General features: G+C 42.8%; 1 pseudogene across 1 annotated transcript; it reads left to right on the top strand.

Annotated features, from left to right (window-relative positions):
• The first annotated feature begins 9391 nt into the window (after nucleotides 1-9391).
• LOC309339999 (glutamate--cysteine ligase catalytic subunit pseudogene) lies at nucleotides 9392-12693 on the top strand (annotated as a pseudogene). Its single transcript has one exon. The product of its transcript is annotated as a glutamate--cysteine ligase catalytic subunit pseudogene (transcript).
• The last annotated feature ends 582 nt before the right edge of the window (nucleotides 12694-13275 follow it).

The following is a 13275-nucleotide window of genomic DNA, read 5'->3' as shown; positions in this document are numbered from 1 at the left end:
TCACTGCCTTGCCGTGGCGAAGGGGTTTGAATAACTCAGAGAAGCTATGAGCTATGCCGTGCAGGGCCACCCAAGATGGACAGGTCATAGTGGAGAGTTTTGACCAAACGTGATCCACCTGGAGCAGGAACCGGCAAGCCACTCCAGTATCCCTGCCAAGAAAACTCCATGGACAAAGGCAATAGGCATCCAAGCTTGGATGAAGCCAATTAATTCATCACGATGAAGAGATATCCCTAACACATGCACCTGCATTGCCACACACACATCACACACAATGATGGTAGAGCACCCCTGCTCCATCAGTCCCAGTGGCTCAGACAGCAACGGCTGTGTGGTCACGATCCCAGAATCCAGCAGTGACCCAGACATAGAGGCCAAGAGGCAAGTGGTGCTGATTAGGAGGAACTGGGCCCAAGAAGCATCACAAAACTTGAGACCCCTGACCCAAAAACTCTAAAGAGTCCTAGACCAAGATGCCAGAGACCCCTAGGCCTGGGTCCAGTTCAGACACTCCAAGTCACAGGCCAGCATACTCACCTCCAACAGCCTTGTACTCTTTTTAAAAAAATATTAATTGGGTCTTGCACTCTTCAGTGTGAATGTGCCAGTGAAGGCGACATACCTGACATGAGAGTCGACTGAGCGTTAAGCTCCAGGCCACAGCTGCCTCTTTTAAGGCCCTAGAATACACAACCAGGGAGTGGAGCCTGAAAAGAAGTCAGGGCCAGGGTGTATAAAAGGACTTCACTGCCCTTACAATGTCATTCCACTCCAAGATGCCCCTGTTACTGTCAAGCACAAAATCACCATTAATCATTAAAAGACCCATTTTGAGGTGCTTAGTCCATAGCTGTCAACTTACAGATTTGAAAATAAGGGACCACCAGCCTTGAAAATAAGGGACCAGCAGCCAAAATAAGGGACCTGCAGCCTCACCTGTTCCAGGCACTCCAGTCTTCCTGTCCTCCTGCAGTCTGGTCAAACTCATGCTGGTAGCTTCGAGAACACTGTTCAACCAACTTTGTAACCAGAGGTTCAACTGAATAGAATCTGAATCACATGCACCACAAGGCCTATGCAGCCTCAACTTAAGATGGCTCCCCGGCCTAGCTTTGCACTGCAAAGTTTGCAGCAGCACGTGCAACAAAATGGCGTCCAGCATTCAAAAAACCCCTCAGCTTGCATTAACTAGCCACACACAATGCATGCAAGCTCCACCCCCCCCAGTCGTTCTTAGACTTCTTATTGGGTGAGCAACACAGCCAAGCAACACAGTTGAAGCCTGCCTCCTCCCTGGCCTGCAGGGAAGGAGGGAGAGGAGCTGCTTCCTTTGAAATTTAAGGGACATCATTTAAGGGACATTTAAGGGACATCTATCAATAAGGGACAGCAGCGGAACATGGCGCTGGAATAAGGGACTGTCCCTTCAAATAAGGGACACTTGACAGCTATGGCTTAGTCATGCTGGCCACATGACCCGGAAGCTGTCTGCGGACAAACACCTTCTCCCTCGGCCAGTAAAGCGGGATGAGCGCCGCAACCCCAGAGTCATCCGCGACTGGACTTAACGGTCAGGGGGCCCTTTACCTTTACCTTTATGAGACCATTCAAGGATAAAATCTCATTTAGGGGGAAGTGATTGGGTGAATTACTCCAAGTCAGGGCTTTTTTTCCAGCTGGAACTTACTGGAACTCAGTCCCAGCACCTCTCAGGTGGGTGCCGTTGCCATTCTAAGAGAACAACGAAGGTGTTCATGGTGAGTTCTAGCACCTCTTTTTCTAGAAAAATAGCACTGCTCCAAGATTATATTGTCACCACAACAGAGCACAGGAGATGCTGCCACTCAACACCCAACCAGAGCATCCTACCACCAGTGTATAAATCTCATATGGGGAGACCATAATACAAGTGATAGGGCATGTGGCATGTGGCTATATCTCTCTGTCTTAGAATTAGCAAAGGAATATTTGGGTGCTGGGGAACAGAGAGATCTCTGTCTGCAGTTTCTACAACCAGTCTATGTCAAGAGCATTCCTAGGAAAAGCACATTTCTAACACCTCTCTTCCTAGAATCCTATCAGTCAGTCTGCCAGACAAAGTAGACCATCCTGGATGGATGATAGCCAATGCTAGGCCTACTCAGAGTAGGCCTATTGAAGTTAATGGATGTGACTAATTTGACTCCTTAATTTCAGTGGTTCTACTCTAAGTAGGATTTAGCTGAATATAACCCAGTGTATGTGGAATGCATTATATAAATTCTAACTTTTAGCATAGCTGTACTGTAGAAGAGTAGGAGTCCAGCCATCAAAAACAGCATGACAGGTAGGGGGGAAGGAAGGGGGGAGTTGATTCTATTTTGTTTCTTAGGTTAAATCACATTATCTAGGGCTTCCCAGATGGAAATTAGAGAGTCTTTCCCACCTGCATATGATTCAAGCAGCTCAACACAATCAAAGCGAGTATGGATCTCTCCAGACTCAGAGGCTCAAATGAAACAATTACATCATTCTTCTACCCTGCTGAAAAATCTTATCCATTACTTGTATTTTCTCTGATTAAATATCTGTAGGCTATAGGGGAGAAATGCATCCTTGGGGAATTTGACAAGCCTGAGAAAGAGACACTCCAACAAAGCTGCAAATAGAAGCAAGAACAATGCTCGTTTCTAGATCTTTCGTGTTCCTTTTTAGCTATTTGCCAAAACTAGCCAGGAGATTGGCAGCAGCTACTACATCTGTGGACTGGAGGAAGCCTTTAAACACCTTTTTCCCCTACTGCCCCTTGAATCTGCCACCAGGAGCCAAAACTGCAAGAGAGGCAACAGCAACCTGAATAAGGAAGCCCCACCCTACAGGAGACCAATATCTGGCTGCTCTGGACACCATTTCCAAGCCAGAGTTATTTCCTCCGTGGCCCTGAGATTCAGAGGCAGAAGGTAATTTGTTAAGAACATTGAAATAGCCTGTACCAGAGCAGATGAGGAGCTGATCTACACCAGCCCTTTGGGCACTTTTGGAGACCATTTGATGCCTCTCAGAAACCCATAAGACTAGGACAGAGATAGCTGGTTTCCCCATCTTCTAGGACTCATAGATATAGATATATTAGGAATGAAACAGGACTGCTGAAATCAATAATTTCAGTGATAGGAATGAACCAGAATAAAATGTTATGACTCCCTCATGCAGGATGTATAGGGGAAAGGGTTAATAACATTGAAGAACAATGCCATATATATATATATATATATACACACACACACAAACATACATATACATACATACACACACACACACTCACCCAAACCAATGAAGTAGAACCAGTAAAATTACTCATGAACAATTTCTAAAGGCAAAACAAAACAAAAGAATCCTGATATTGTTCGTGTAATTGTTACAGGGGTTTATGTAACAATAGGGGCAATAAAAGGTAAAGGACCCCTGGACGGTTAAGTCCAGCCAAAGGTGACTATGGGGTGTGGCGCTTATCTCGCTTCAGGCCAAGGGAGCCAGCATTTGTCCACAGACAGCTTTCCAGGTCATGTGGCCAGCATGACTAAACCACTTCTGGCGCAACGGGATACCGTCATGGAAACCAGAGCACACAGAAATACCATTTGCCTTCCCGTCACAGCAGTATCTGTTTATCTAGTTGCACTGATGTGCTTTTGAATTGCTAGGTTGGCAGAAGAAGCTGGGACAGAGCAACGGGAGTGCACTCCATTGCACTGATTCAAACTGCCAACCTTCTGATCAGCAAGCTCAAGAGGCTCAGTGATTTAGACCACAGTGCCACCCATGCCCCTTGTTGCTGTTTAGTCGTTTAGTCGTGTCCGACTCTTCATGACCCCATGGACCAGAGCACACCAGGCACTCCTGTCTTCCACTGCCTCCCGCAGTTTGGTCAAACTCATGCTACTTATGGCAATAAAGACCATTTCTCACTACCTTTCAGATAAGACAAGATGTCCACTCCACTCTGTAGAGATTTCTTCAAAATGAGATGCTTACAAAATGAATATGCTTACATTCTAGACCTGAGTACAAAGTCAGATTGTGTGGGGGTTGTCCAATTTATTCGGGTGGGGGGAGAAATTCAAGAAAGAACCTTTGTTTTTCAGTATTCAACTATACTTGGCATATATATCTCACAGCCTAAAGATGTTTCTTAGCTCAGTTTTCTGAACTATGTCACACTCGTCTGTGAATAAGAGGCTGAAAACATGTGCAAAATTAATTTCCCATAAAATGTGCAGAGGAAATAGAAGAAGTGGGAGCAAGAAGAGTAAAGCACTTGGCCAGAATTGAATTAATCCTTCCACTCTGATCTCTCCCAAATGATGCTTCACACTACAAAGTTTCCTGATCACAGCTCATTATAAAGATGTGTTTTCCCCAAGCATGTCTTTTCTAGTCTCCCTGTTGGGCTTTCCTTCTGGTTTGTGCTTTTTGTATTCAGCCAAATCTTTTTCAATACATATGTTAATGATAAAGAATGCATACCAAGGGTGAAATATAAATGGAGAATATGAGCTACAATGAAAACTGAGTTGGGAATTCGTGGGTGAAGAGCCTGTCCATTTAACAAAATTATGGATATACATATCAAAGTGGAAAGCTGGTTAAAAACATACTTTCAAGAAACAAAATAACCCCATTAGATCAACAATAGGTTCTGAGAGGCTCTCTCAGTAACATCATGATTTACTGACAAAAATGGTTAAATATAAAAAGAGGCAATAAACTGAAATGCCAGCTAAAGCAGAGATTGAGTGATGGGCAGAAGTGACAATTTAGCAGACAAGCAAAAAAAATCTGGTCACCAGGTAACATGTTATTCAGGGGCAATCGTCCCAATACCCTCACCCGCTCCTGGTTCCCAAAGAATCCTCTTTGAGGGGTAAACTACAGTTCAAAGGATATTGATGGGATAAAGGTTTTAAAGGTGCTTCAAGTGTGTGGACTGTACAGCTTCTGTATCAGCAACTGCTGACTACTGCCCCATGTGGTAAAGTGCATAGCTGCAACCTCTCAATTAAAACCTTTCTCTGCCCTGGACTGGCTGTGCCTGCCGGACTGGACAATGGCTCCTCCTGGGCAGGAAAGAGAATAAGAGGGTTTCCTGTCCCAGTGGTGTTTTGCTTGAGCAACAAAGTTCACCTGAGCCCTTGTTCACCTGATCACTCTTCAATCCAGACTCCCAGTTCCCAGCTTGTGACTTACTGCCCATAGCCCAGCCCTGACATTCTGGTGCAACAACTGAATTTTTCCCTGAACCACTCCAACATTAACCATCTTTGGAACTTAATGCTAGAGTCTGCCAATACTTATCAAAGCCAGTGGGGTTGTGTTGTGTAAGGTGGAACAATGCCCCAACCAACCCTTAGCCCCTGTTCCTCTCAGTTTCTTTTTTTCCTTGTTTTCTAGGGTGGCCATACATATCCCTTTCTTATTATTTCTGTCCAGGATGCTCGATAAATGGGCCATTGGCCTCATTCAGTAGACTCTTCTTATACAGTCGTACTTTGGTTGTCAAACGCACTGGAATTCGGACATTTTTGTTCCCAAACGCCACAAACCCAGAAGAACCTGAATGTTCAGTGGGGCTTCTGTGGCTTCTGATTGATTGCAGGAGCTTTCTGCAGCCAATCAGAAGCTGTGATTTGGATTTCAAACATTTTGGAAGTCTAACGGACTTCCACAACAGATTCCGTTCGACTTCCAAGGTACAACTGTAGGCTTATGTTCTTATCAGCTGTTCTGCCTTTGCACAGCCCCACAGGTTCAACTATCTATAGAGCTGTCTCAGCTTTACTCTGCTTTTGCAACTTTGATATACTATTGTTTGTCTAGAAGTTCTGCTCACATTTAAGGAGATTGTGTAAGAATTTCAATGAAAATGCAGCTTTGGAAAATCTGGCATGTCATCAGTTCAGAGGTCTCTGTTGCTGCCAAGTCTTAATTTCATCTCCTGTTTTGTTCAAAGGGATTCACCTTCCTCCATATGCTCAAAAGAAATGCCTAAACAAGATATTAGGAATGGTTATTGGAGAAAAGCAGTATGTATTCCCCTTTCCATCTGATCCTTTTCCATTCAACTAGCAGTTGGCAACTTCTTTGCCAAAAAAAGATTGGATTATAGCCACAACCCATTCCTGTCACATGCAGTGACAGTAACAGCAAAAGGAATAGCATTGTCAGAAGACAGCCAACAGTAGTTTTTAAAAAATATATATCTTCAGGTTCTGGGAGATTGAAAAACAAGGTTTAAAATAAGAGAAGTTAGACAAAAGTCTCCACCTAGTGGCAAATCTGATTCCAGTATGTCATTGATTATATAGGATTCTGATAAGAGGTGCATAAGCAGCGTAAACTTATCCCAAGTTATGCCTTTAACATGTTTATTTTCTACTGTTTTAAAAAATGCATTGCTGGAATTCTTTCAGCAGGTTCTTTCTATTTACACTTCTAAAGCTTTGACTTGATTCTAGAATATTTCTATTTACATTTTAGGCAGGTATCTGCCAAAGTCTCTCTTTGGAGAAAAGAACCTGATATGTTTCTTTAAAAAAACATGTCAAAGTATTCTAAGCTTTCTTCTTCTTCTTTTAAAAAATGCTTAGAGTTTCTTCTTTTTTATTTCATATTGTCACTAGTAACATTTCCTTTTGAATGCATTCCACTGATAGCTTCCTACCAATAAATTAATAAGCTTCTAGTTTCCTTTTTCCTGTGTTTATTCTATTAGGTTTTCAAAGCATTATAAATCACTGGAAACTAAACATACAACAGAAATATACACATGCGCACACTCAGCTTCTGTATTTTGGAGTCTCCTGCTGTTTTCAGTTACATATAATCAAATATATGTAATGGTTAATCATTATACTAAAACTACAGAGCTGTATTTTAACTATATGTAAATAGGAACAGATTTTTAAATGTTGTGATGTTCCAATTTGCTCACACATACAGATATTCAGGGCTACATGAGAACCCTTCACATATCTGTGCAAAATTAACTAAGCAGGCTTATGTGCTCATCAATAATGTTGGGTACAAATTCTGACATTTTAATCTGGATGTTAGAAACAAAGCATTTTTTTCTCATTAGTTTGGCTGCCATCTTGGAAAATGGCAACAATTTCTCACATTTCTGGTTACTGTGTACAATCTAGCAAACCCTTCACATTTTTCATGTCAGATTTTGTAGCCACTTTGCCAAGGATTACCATGAACTTTTTTTAAAAAAGAAATCAGTTCATAAAACTGTCACTGCAATTTTTTTCTGTGGTGTACAACTTTTTTCAGTGGGATTATTAAAGTACATAAAATGTAGTTTCAATGGGGAAATTATTAATTTTTACATGTTTGACAGTGGAACAGACTCCCATGAGAGGTGGTGGACTCTCCTTCTTGAAGGTTTTTAAGTAGAGGTTGGATGGCTGTCTGTCATGTAGGATCTAGTTGAGATTCCTGCATTTCAGGGGGTTGGACTAAATGGCCCTTGGGATACCTCTTCCAACTCTACAGCTCTATGATTCTGTGTCATGAACTGGCAGGACAAGGGGGGGGTAGAAAGAGGAACCTAGTGAAGGGTGTAGCCAGGACTGGGACACACCATAGCAAGCAGGGGGTGGGGAAGGAGGTATTCACAGGGTGATGGAGGATGACAAGAGGAAGGGACACAATGCACAGGAACCAGAGCAGCAGGAACTATCACCAGAGCCAGAAGGGCTGCTCTCTCCACGAACACACTGGGATCTGAAGTGTAGGGAGAAGCAGGATGGGTGCTCTAAGAGGCTGAGGCAGGCAAGGACCCACAGCCCAGCTGACTAGCTAGCCAGGTGGGGCTCACTAGCTCTGAGAGGAGGGACGTGATTCCTCAGCTGGAGGTGGCTTGGAACAGGTGAGGGTCACATGCCTCATCAAGCCCAGTTGCTGAAGTCAGCATGCAAAGTACAAAGGGGAAGCAGAGCTCAGGTGCTGTGTCTGTTCAACAGCCCGTGTTGATGGGCCTTGGCTTGGATACTCCTGGATTTCTACAGGACTGTACTTTGGGTTTGACTCTGGACTGTATCCTGACTGCTGGACTTCAAGTGTGGATTACTTTCATTGAGCTTGAACTGCATTTCCTGACCTTTGGACTTTGCTTGTGTCGATTGATCCCCCAGACTTTGGACTTGACACCTGACTTGCTGCCAGGTTTGATACTATTCTATTTAAAATGAGCTTTATTGTTGTCTGTGGCATTTTTGGCACGTCTAAATATTTGACTACCAACCACCTCAGAAATTCAATTTCAGTCCACTGATCTGTTAACACATGTGCTGTCTCTGAAGTTATGCTCATAGTTCATAATTCATGTCATTCTTCAGCTGTATAAAAAAAAGTTCCACTAACTTAATTGCTTCTTTGCTTGGTGAATTGTGGAGGAAAGTTGAATATGCTTAGGAGTCAATTTCTTGTCTCTGCTCATGTAATACACCAAATCCTGAGTAACATTCATAATTCTATTCAGCTGACCATTAGATTCATTGTTGTCCCAGCCTTCAGGACTTCTTCCCCTTGGAGCAAAATTTGTAGGAACATAAACAGGCTATCATACACAATACTGAGAGCAGTGTCGTGATCACCACCAGCACCTTGAAGACCAGGGTGAACTTTGAGATCACCACAGAACTTCAGTACAGTGTGTGCTAGCAGAAGAAACCAATTGTCTTCAAGTTTTTCTGCAAGGGTACTAGTGAGATCAAGTTCAAGGGAGACATCTAGAGTTTGGACTGTGAATGGACTACAGTGCAAACTATTCGCTGCTGTGGCAACTACTGTGGTTTGCAGAGTGGCAGAGCTATTGCCATACCTCCAGCTTGCCCACTCATAACAGTGGCAGCAGAAAGTGAAGAAGTAGGCAGATTGGGCCTAACTGCTGCACCAGCTTCCAGCTGTTGCATTGATTAGGCCTTTGATTTGGCTTAGATCCAGCTAACACCAGTTATGACAGCAGCTCAGTAGGTCCTGGGTTGGCTGGCCCTATCCTTATCTGAGGGTGCCCATTAAAGGACTACCTGCACAGTTCTGCTGGTGAAAATATTGCCAGTAGGCCTTCCACCTGCACTCACATTAGGAATGAGGATATTTGGGCAGTGTCAGCAGTGGCAGGCAGGAGGCTATCCAAGATGGCAGAAACTAACAGAGGGATGGCTCTGCTCAGTCCAATAAGCACACATACACACAGCCCAGCATTTGAGTCCTTATGAAGCCATGAGTTCAAGTGAAGAGGAATCTGTGATTTATTGCTTTTTATTTAACTGTCAGGACCTTAAACAGTTTACACAAAATATTCGTTAAAATTACCTACAAAATGAGATTTTAAAAAAAAAAAGTAGCCTTTTCCCCCAAAAAATAAAATCAACAGTTTTAAATGCATACTTTATAAAATAAAATTTACATATTCAAATACATGTCAGATCTACATGGCTGGAGAGACTTGTTTATGCAATGTTTCTGGTAGGTGTCGAAAACAGTATACAAGAGGTACCTCTTCTACTATCAATGCTCAGGGAGCTCCTTCTGGGATGTGGCTCAAGGCACCGATGCAAACACTGAAACAGACAAACAACAATTTTTCCAACCACATTTTCCAACTGCCGCGCCTCCCTGCTAACAACCATTGCCTAGCACCTGTTGCCATGACTCTGTTTCTCCAGTATTCCATCTACTTGACCACTGTGTTCTCTTTACTAATATACTACATGCATCTCTTCTTCTTCATGTCCTTCTTTCCCAAGCTCCACCCCCTTGGTCTAAAGACTGCGGCTCGAAAAGGGCCAAACTCCTGCCCTGCAGACCAGAACTTCTTTGCCCTTCTGTGGCCTCCAACTAGCCATGCTCCTTGACAATACCACAGATACGTCACATGATTTCCGCTGCGCATGTGAGTTAGGTGGATTGCCATTGTTGGCTTTGCGCTGAGGACAACAACCCAACCCACTCAGCTCATTTATATATAAAAAATTGTGTACGCTCTCTCCTTCAACCTAGGACAAAGCAAATTATCCCATTACAGAAATTCAACATAAAGGACCAACGTCCCTCCTCTACCCCCAACCAAGTGTGCCCTGCTGCTGACACAGTCATTGCTACCACATGCATCTATACACAGTACATCTATATATACACAGTCGCTGACAGCCTCCTCAAAACTTTCTTCTTCCAGTGTAGCCATAAGAGCATGAACCAGGGACCACTCCATCCTGGGGGCCAGGCAGTTTAATGGAAGTGAAAGAGAAGTTAAGAGAATAGTAGTATATCTTCCTTTCTCTCCCTCCTCCTAATTCTTCTGCCTTTTACACCATCTGAAATAATTTTCATCACGGCTGATCTGCTTCTTTCCCACACCCTCTCGGCAGCCACAGCTTTCCGTCCCCTCAGCCACTTCCTATGTCTCCTTCCTGTGGTATCTCAGCTCTCCTCACGGCTTCCCTTGAGGGCCATGGGGCTTCTGACACAGGGCTGCCCAATGAGCTGGGAGAAGACGCAGCAGCATGCAGAACATGTGCGCAAGCACGGCATCCTCCAGTTTTTGCACATCTACCGAGCTGTCGGGGAAAGGCGCAAGGATATGCTCCAGTGGGGGGATGAGGTAGAATACATGGTGGTAGCTTTTGACCATGAAAATAAGAGAGCACGATTGTCCTTAACTGGAGAAGAAATTGCACATACTTTGCAAGACAAGGTTGAAAGGGTAGACTCAAACCATCCAACTCTGTGGAAGCCAGAATATGGATGCTATATGGTTGAAGGGGTTCCTGGACAGCCATATGGAGAAACAATGTCTGAATTTAACACTGTGCAAGAGAACATGAGAAAGCGTCGGCAGGAAGTGGCATCAGTGCTGAAACAAAATGAAGCTCTTTGCACTATAACATCGTTTCCAAGATTAGGTTGCCCGGGATTTACGGTACCAGATTGTGTCCCAACGCCTGTTGAGACAGGAGCCTCCAAGTCCCTCTTCTTCCCAGATGAAGCCATCAGCAAACACCCCAGGTTTGGTACTTTAACGAGAAACATTCGGCACAGAAGAGGAGAAAAAGTAGTGATAAACATACCAATATTTAAGGACAGGAATACCCCATCGCCGTTTATAGAAACATTTCCTAATGATGATGGTGAAGCAGCAAAAGCAGCCCTGCCTGACCATGTATATATGGATGCTATGGGGTTTGGAATGGGCAACTGCTGCCTTCAAGTAACATTTCAGGCTTGCAGCATTTCTGAAGCGAGATACCTTTATGACCAGCTAGCCACAATGTGTCCCATTCTGATGGCATTAAGTGCTGCAGCTCCATTCTACCGGGGCTATGTGACGGATGTTGACTGCCGTTGGGGAGTAATATCTGCATCAGTAGACGATAGAACCAGGGAGGAGAAGGGGTTGGAGCCATTAAAGAACAACCGCTACAGAATCAACAAATCCAGATATGATTCCATAGACGCTTACCTCTCTGAAAGTGGTGAAAAATACAACGACATTGATTTGGTAGTAGATAAAGAAATCTATGAGCAGCTGGTAAAAGAAGGCATTGACCATCTTTTGGCCCAACACATTGCTCACTTATTTATTCGTGATCCATTGGTTATCTTTGAAGAGAAACTACACTTGGATGATGCAAATGAATCTGACCACTTTGAAAATATTCAGTCCACGAATTGGCAGTCAATGAGATTTAAACCTCCTCCTCCCAATTCAGATATCGGATGGAGGGTTGAGTTCAGACCCATGGATGTCCAGTTAACAGACTTTGAAAATTCTGCGTATGTTGCATTTGTGGTGTTGCTGACACGAGTCATTCTCTCATACAAACTAGACTTTCTTATTCCTTTGTCCAAGGTGGATGAAAACATTAAAGTGGCTCAGAAACGAGATGCTGTCCAGCAGGGCATGTTTTATTTCAGAAAAGATATTTATAAATGTGGAAATGTTGCAGTGGGTGGATGTGGCTCAGCTCAGAATGTTCCAGAAACAGACACCGAAGAGTATATCTTAATGAGCATAGATACAATTATCAATGGGAAGAAGGGAACGTTTCCTGGATTACTTCCAATTTTAAACTCTTACCTTGAAAGTGTGGAAGTGGATGTGGATACAAGGTGCAGCATTTTAAAATACCTGAAACTAATAAAAAAGAGGGCATCAGGAGAGTTAATGACAGCTGCTCGATGGATGCGCCAATTTGTCGCTAGCCACCCAGCATACAAAAATGACAGTGTGATTACTGAAGAGGTGAATTATAGTCTGATTTGGAAATGCAACCAAATTGCTGAAGAACAAGCTGAATGCCCTGAACTGCTTGGAGCATGATTAACAAAGTAAAATGCAATGAAACTAAAACTGATGCTTTTTTATGAAATGCCTTAATCAACTGTGGAAAGGATATCACATTCTCTGCTGGATCAATAGCTATATTGCTGGTAAATATCTGCAGTTTTGTAATGCGAAGACCAAAATAGATTCTACTTCCATTTAAGATGGGCCTATCCGCCAGAATATTCTCTTAAAACTCCCTACAATAGGCACAGTCTTATATTTATATATTATGCTGTGTACAGTACATGTAAATAGTAAAATGTGTTTTTTTCAAATTTTTTAACATCAATGTATTTTAATAATGCTATACTGAAATACATTGTGAACCAGCTGGTACTTTTTAATGTGCTTATTTGGGGGCAATGCAGGGAGAGTCAGTGTTCTCAAACGTTTGTTATTGGCATTTAATAATCTGCTATATTTTAAGGAAATAACCAGAACCTGATTTACATAGATATTTTCCCCATTCTACCTTGAGAAGGTGATGTGGTCCTGATTCTACCAGAAGCTGACATGTGAAATCAGGTTTCCAGTCAAGCAGCCCAGTTCACAAACTTGGATTTAAATAGATGTTTGTCTAACCGTTGTAAATGGGATATGATGAATCTAAAGTATTTTTCTTTACTAAGCTGGGGTAAAAATCAACATGTTTCTCTACTAATTGTGTTTTTGTCTCTTCCACAAGTCTGTCAGCTTCATTCAGTGGCTTCATGACACAGATTTTTAAGTTCCCAATAGCTACAGTTTCTGCTGAGTCACATCCAAGTAACTTGACATTTGGGAATCATTTATTATTAATTGTCAAAAAAGCATCCTCTTAACTCCAAGTTTATAGAAGTGCTTAGTTTTTACTCCACTTTCATCCTGTTTTAAAGTTATCATAACTCCAATATATTCAT

The sequence above is a fragment of the Podarcis erhardii genome (genome assembly GCF_964252035.2).
Source record: "Podarcis erhardii genome assembly, chromosome: 4".
Lineage (NCBI taxonomy): Eukaryota > Metazoa > Chordata > Lepidosauria > Squamata > Lacertidae > Podarcis > Podarcis erhardii.
The sequence above is the reverse complement of the archived record's forward strand: the minus strand, read 5'-3'. Positions and strand labels throughout refer to the sequence as shown.